This window comes from Sorex araneus, chromosome 1 (assembly GCF_027595985.1).
Source record: "Sorex araneus isolate mSorAra2 chromosome 1, mSorAra2.pri, whole genome shotgun sequence".
In the NCBI taxonomy this organism is placed as follows: domain Eukaryota; kingdom Metazoa; phylum Chordata; class Mammalia; order Eulipotyphla; family Soricidae; genus Sorex; species Sorex araneus.
Genome location: NC_073302.1, coordinates 224676120 through 224682119, shown reverse-complemented (window position 1 = coordinate 224682119; position 6000 = coordinate 224676120).

Sequence of the window (6000 nt, the reverse complement as noted above, 5' to 3'; positions counted from 1 at the left end):
TCTCAGTAGCTTGCGAGTTTCTCCCAGAAGGAAAAGTAGGTTATAAGATATCGCTTCTGGGAGCTTGCTTTTAAGTCTCTGGATGTTGGCCGTTGATGGGATTACACAAACCTGTGTTCCTCTGCCAGTACCTTCATGCGTGAGATTTGTCCGAACGTGTGGAGAGGGGCCTCGAGCATGGCTGTGGCTAGGTTCCAGTGGTCTTTGGCCGCCAGGAGCTCTGCTCGGGGTGGGGAGGGAAGCTGGAGCCCATCCCCTCCAAGGGGCCCTGGGGAAGACAACCAGGTGTGTCTCTCCCAAGTGCCCCATGGATACACAAAAATAAATTCAGCAGTTAGGAAAATGCAAGTCAAAACCACAGTGATTATGACTTCACACCAGTGAGAATGGCCTACATAAAAAAAAAAAAAAATTAGGGGGTATGGTGCCACCAACAGGCCAACCTGCACCTGATGGTGCCTTCAGGTTTCTTAATACCCCAAAATTGCCTCTGTGCCTTTGGCCAGACCCCAACAACTTGGGACCAAATTTACCAAGAAATTAATCAGCCAAAAGGTAGGTATGTGGGAGCCACACCCACAAACCACCTCTGGCTCAGCTATACAAGTTCATGGCTTTCTCTGAGTAGGGGTGGGCTACCTCCCCCATTTCCCAATACACATGGAAGCACTAGCAGTCACCCTTCACAAACCAACTCGAGCGCCCCCCTATAAGCTCTACTATGGGTCTTGCTGCAGAGACCCCTTAAATAAATTTCAAAAGAGATCAAAAGCAATTAAGCTCGACCCCATCAATGACTGAACAGACCAAAGTAAATTGGAGGGGACGGGTTGGCCTGTGCCCACCCAAGCAGAGCCCCCGACAGCCACTTGCTTCCACAATTCAAAATCAAGCCATACCCCCAGCCCGACTCCTCCATCTCAGGATGGAACTCACCAAGATATAATCTGTTGAAAATTTTGTAATGTGGATTTAGCGCACCAACAGCCCTGGCTCAGAGACAAAGCAGCGAGTCCCGGAAGACACCACAGCACCGGAGGTGTCTTCAGGCCTCATACTGAGCCAATATCACCAGGGTACCCTGGTGCAGTCTCCCCGCCTACTCCAGATGGAATCCCAGTTACCAAGAGCTTGCACAAGCAAGGCCCAGGTATGCAGGTTGAGGACTAAATCTCCAGGCCACATGGCAGCAGAGGCACCGGGCTGTCCCTCCCCAGGTCCCTGCCCGCCCACCCAGAAGACTGGCTGTCATGCCCACAATGTGCCTCCAGGCGCCATCTTAGTGCACCAACAGCCCTGGCCCAGAGACTCCCAATGGAATTCCAAAATGGATTAGTGCCTTACAGAGATGTCTCTAGAACCCAACCATTTACAATCTAGAAATTTACATTTATAATCACGGCCACGAGAGTTCTCATGATACTAAATATGAGCAATAGAAAACAAATTATCTAGTATCTGCCCCTGGCAGGTAGGCTTGAATGGTGGTGTGTAAAAAACTAAAGCACGCTCAGGGGCGTGTGCACTCTCGGGCTCTCCAAGCGGCTCTGTCTCACTGCCCGTGTTCGGTGCTCTGGAACCACTGTGTATGGGCTGGATCGGGACGGCCGTTGGCCAAGGGCAGGCGATGGAAGAACGAGGACCAAGCTGGTTGCTGATTAGTTACTGTTTATTCAATCTTCCATCTTTCTCATCTCCCGCACTCCCAGCTCTGTCCTCTCTCTGAATCTACTGCAGCCTTCGATTCTCATCTCTCTCCTCCATTTTTCCTCTCTCGCCCTGGCCCCTAGGTTACACACTGCCAGGTAGCAAAATCAACATAAGAAAGCCCTTCCTGAGGGCTGTCAGGTTCAAAGGGAACACAACCTAGGGGCATTCCAAAGCCCTTCCTGACTCTTAAGGTGTATTTCTCCGTTCCTTAGTCCAAACACTTATTAACATCTTAATACTAGTGATTTTTGGACGGACATAGCAAGAGATACATTGAGGCTTGCAAGGCAGCTCTCCTGGCAACATCTTGCCACAGACTCAGACTACAGCACCCAGGCCAGATTAATCATTCCTAACCCTAGCAGGGTCCAAATCTAGTTGTCATGATCCACTGTTTGGATCATGACAACATTTGTCCATGACCAAGCTCTTAACTTATAGTTAAGCATTAGGCACTTTGGCCAGGCCCATCTCGATGCCAGGGTAGCACACAACTCACCGCTTGCCCTGGGTCCGTCCCATCCCATTCCTTGTAGGGACCCTGCTTTGGGGGGTGCTAGGAAGTAAGGGCAGCTGAGGCTTAGGTTGAGAGAACAGATGCCCAGGAGGAAAACATCATGTAGAGTCAAATGACTCCCAGGTTACAAAAGCATAGTATTTGCTAAGTCTTCCTGTGTCCATACAAAAAGGACATTGCTCTGAATAAACTATGCAAAGGACTCAAGGAGAAGAGAAAAACAATATTTATAAGTTAACAGAACACTAAGAAAGAAGCAACAAATAAACAAAGAGGAATGGGAGCACTGTGGTGGGAGTAACCCAATAAACCTAAACTACCTGAGGCTCTGTTATCCTACAGTGGTGAAGAAATTTGAGCAAACATCACTGTATCACTGTATCACTGTCATTCCATTGTTCCTCGATTTAGTCGAGCGGGCATCAGTAACATCTCTATTACACTCAGCCCTGAGATTTTATCAGTCTCTCCTTACTCATCTTTCCCAACGATTGGAGGTTCTTTCAGGGTCAGGGAAATGAGACCTATTGTTACTATTTTTGGCATATCGAATATACCACAGGTAGTGTGCCAGGCTCTGCCGTGTGGGCTGGATACACTCCGTAGCTTGCCGGGCTCTCCGAGAGGTATGTATATATCTTTTACTGTATTTGGGATATGAATACGCCATAGGGAGCTTCCAAGGCTCTCCTGTGCAGGCAATAGACTCTTGGTAGCTTGTCAGGTTCACCAAGAGGGAGAACAAGGCTATTAGATGTCGTGCGCGATTCCAGGAGCTTGGTTTTATAGTCTCTGAATGTTGGCCATTGGTGAGATTACACGGCACCAGGGGCAGTTTGTGGGTGTGGCTGCCAAGCTACTGGAAAATGGGGGGTCTGGGTGGAGAAGGCCCAGTCTCAATCCAAGCAGGCTTAGAGATGTCAGCCCCGGGTCCCACACACCTGGGTTCCTCTGCTGGTCCCTTCATGCATGAGGCTCATCTGAACCATCAAAGAAAGGTTCCAAGATTTTAAAGAGCAAAACATAATGCCCAAAATTAGAGAGAGAGTATTGGGGATATTGTCTGCCATAGAGGCAGGGTGAGTACTCAGATGTGGGGGTGGGGGGATACTGGGGACATTGGTGGTGGAGAGTGCACTGGTGGGGGGATGGGTTATTATACGGCTGGATCTCGAGCATGAAAGCTTTGTAACTCTATCTTACAGTGATACAATAAAACAAAAGAGTAATATGGAGTTCATGTGTGTGTGGAGTTCATGCCCAATTCAGTCAGCTTAATCAATGGCTGAAAAAATAGCAGTACTCCTACGTTATTTAAAAAATAAAATAAAATAAAATTTTAAATGGCAAATATTGGTTAGCAAGGAAAGATACGCTGTTGGTCCAACATCAACAGAAAACAGTATGAAGAGTCCTTTTAAAAACAAAAATGAAGGGGGCTGGAGTGATAGCACAGCAGGTAGGGCATTTGCCTTGCAAGCGGCCGACCCGGGTTCGGTTCCCAGCATCCCATATGGTCCCCCGAGCACTGCCAGGAGTAATTCCTGAGTGCATGAGCCAGGAGTAACCCCTGTGCAACGCTGGTGTGACCCACAAAGCAAAATAAATAAATAAATAAAAATAAAAATCAAAGTTTACATGATCCAGCAATATGAAAAGACTAATTTAAAACGATATTTTCAACCCTGTGTTCATAGCATTAGTCACAATAGCCCAAACATGGAATCAGCCTACACACACATCAGGAGGTGACTGGATAAAGACGCTGTGGCACATACGTGCACGCTGCGTGCACACATACACATACACACACAGTAGGGTACTATAATATCATTTAAAATAATGGCATTTGTGCCATGGCGGGGGCTGCAGGGTGGACCTTGAGATGACTATGTTTAGTGAAATAAAGTGAAAGGCAACTACAAAATATTTTCATTAGTGGGATATAAACAACTGAAGCAAATAAACCAACACCACTAACTCCAGGACGAGGTGAAAACCATGGTAGGAACTAGAGAGGGGTGGAATAGTTGGTGGGGAATTGGGGAGGGGGGATATCTTTCTGGTGGCGGACGCTATAAATCCTATACATGCAGAGAATGGGGTTAAGTCATACCACTGAAAACTCAAACACTAATAGGAAATCAGCTTCTTTAAAGGGTTGGGATTCAAATCAGAAAAGGAGATGGCAGGAACGTAGGTACAGATTCCTCAGGGGTAGCACTTGGTAGGGATTTTCAAAGAGCTGTTATAATTTAAGTCAGTGGCATCCTAAGCAATGCTTTTGGTTTGTCTTCAGTTCTACTTTCCTTCCCATACAAATTTCAACAATTTAGCTACTGCAGAACCAAGAGCTGATGGATGATTTCCATTTCAGCATTTTGGTCTGTTTGGTTGTAGGGCAGTGCTCAGGGCTCGCTTCTGACTCTGTGCACAGGGTCACTCCTGGCCGGGCTCAGGGGACCTTACGCAGTGTCCAGGATTGAACCAGGGCTGCTGTCTGCAAGGCACATGCCCTCCCCATTATACTCTCTCCCCAGCCATCACCGGGACTTTGAGAGCAGAAGCACCCTTTGTGCAGTAGCACCTCAGCGACATATCTAAAGACGGTGGCTCAGTGACAGTTAAATATGTTCCTGTAGCTAATGGTGCAGAAGATGCTATCGACCATCTGCCAACACCACAGCAGAGAGAAAAGGAGAGCAGGCCCGGCCCTGTGAGCTGCTCTCGGCAGGGTTGGGATGGTGTTTCCTGGCTAAAGGCCGCCACTCAGGGAGAGACAACAGGGAACATTCTCCCTCTCCCCCTCCCTCCTCGTAATGTTGAGTCTGTCTCTTTAAGAAGACTCGGAAACCAAGAGAAAACTGCTAAAGCAATAGCTATGGAAAAAAGGTAATTGCTACAACCTTCAAGAGTTGCGTGAATTTGCCCTGCCAAGCCCCTTCTGTGTGACGCGCGAGGCCTGGGATCCGTGGAGAGGTCTGCATGGTGTGCGCAAAGAAGAGGGTTCCGGCAGAGCTGGCCTCCAGTCTTTCTTGCCAAGGTTGTGGGAGTGCAAACGGGCACCACATCTGAACAGGGGAGCTCTAGGAGTGCGCAGAGTGGGTGGTAACCTGGCACGCCACTTGGATTGCAGCCACCTTTGGAGGCATGAACCCAGAGCTCCCAGATCTCCCCAGGCGGCAACTAAACAATCTGTAAAACAGCATGGAATTTCCCAGTGGTATGTACATGCCGGACTGGATCGGGTAGGGTGTTTGCCTTGCACATGGCTGACCCGGGTTCGATTCCTTCGTCCTTCTCGGAGAGCCCAGCAAGCTACCGAGAGTATCCTACCTGAGTGGCAGAGCCTGGCAAGCTCCCGTGGCATATTCGATATGCCAAAAATAGTAACAAGTCTCATAATGGAGATGTTACTGGTGCCCGCTCAAGCAACTCGATGAACAACGGGAAGACAGTACTACAGTGCTACATGTACATGCCAGGCTCTAAATGTTTTTGAAAAGTCTGTTAATTACTACGTGCATTGACTTTTCAAAGGGTCTCAGTCCCTGCTCTTCTGTGTAGAATGTGAAACCTATCATTTTTACAAATTTCACCAGCCCCATCAAAATTTATGGATGTTTTTTGATGGTTTCTAAAACTCTCTGCATCCTTCCCATACATCCGTAGACCCACACGGTCTGGTTTCTGGACTGGGAACTGGAACATGTTCCCCGCAGAATCCAGATCATTTCAAGCCTTTGTACGCTGGCAGTGCCTGTGGCCTGCTC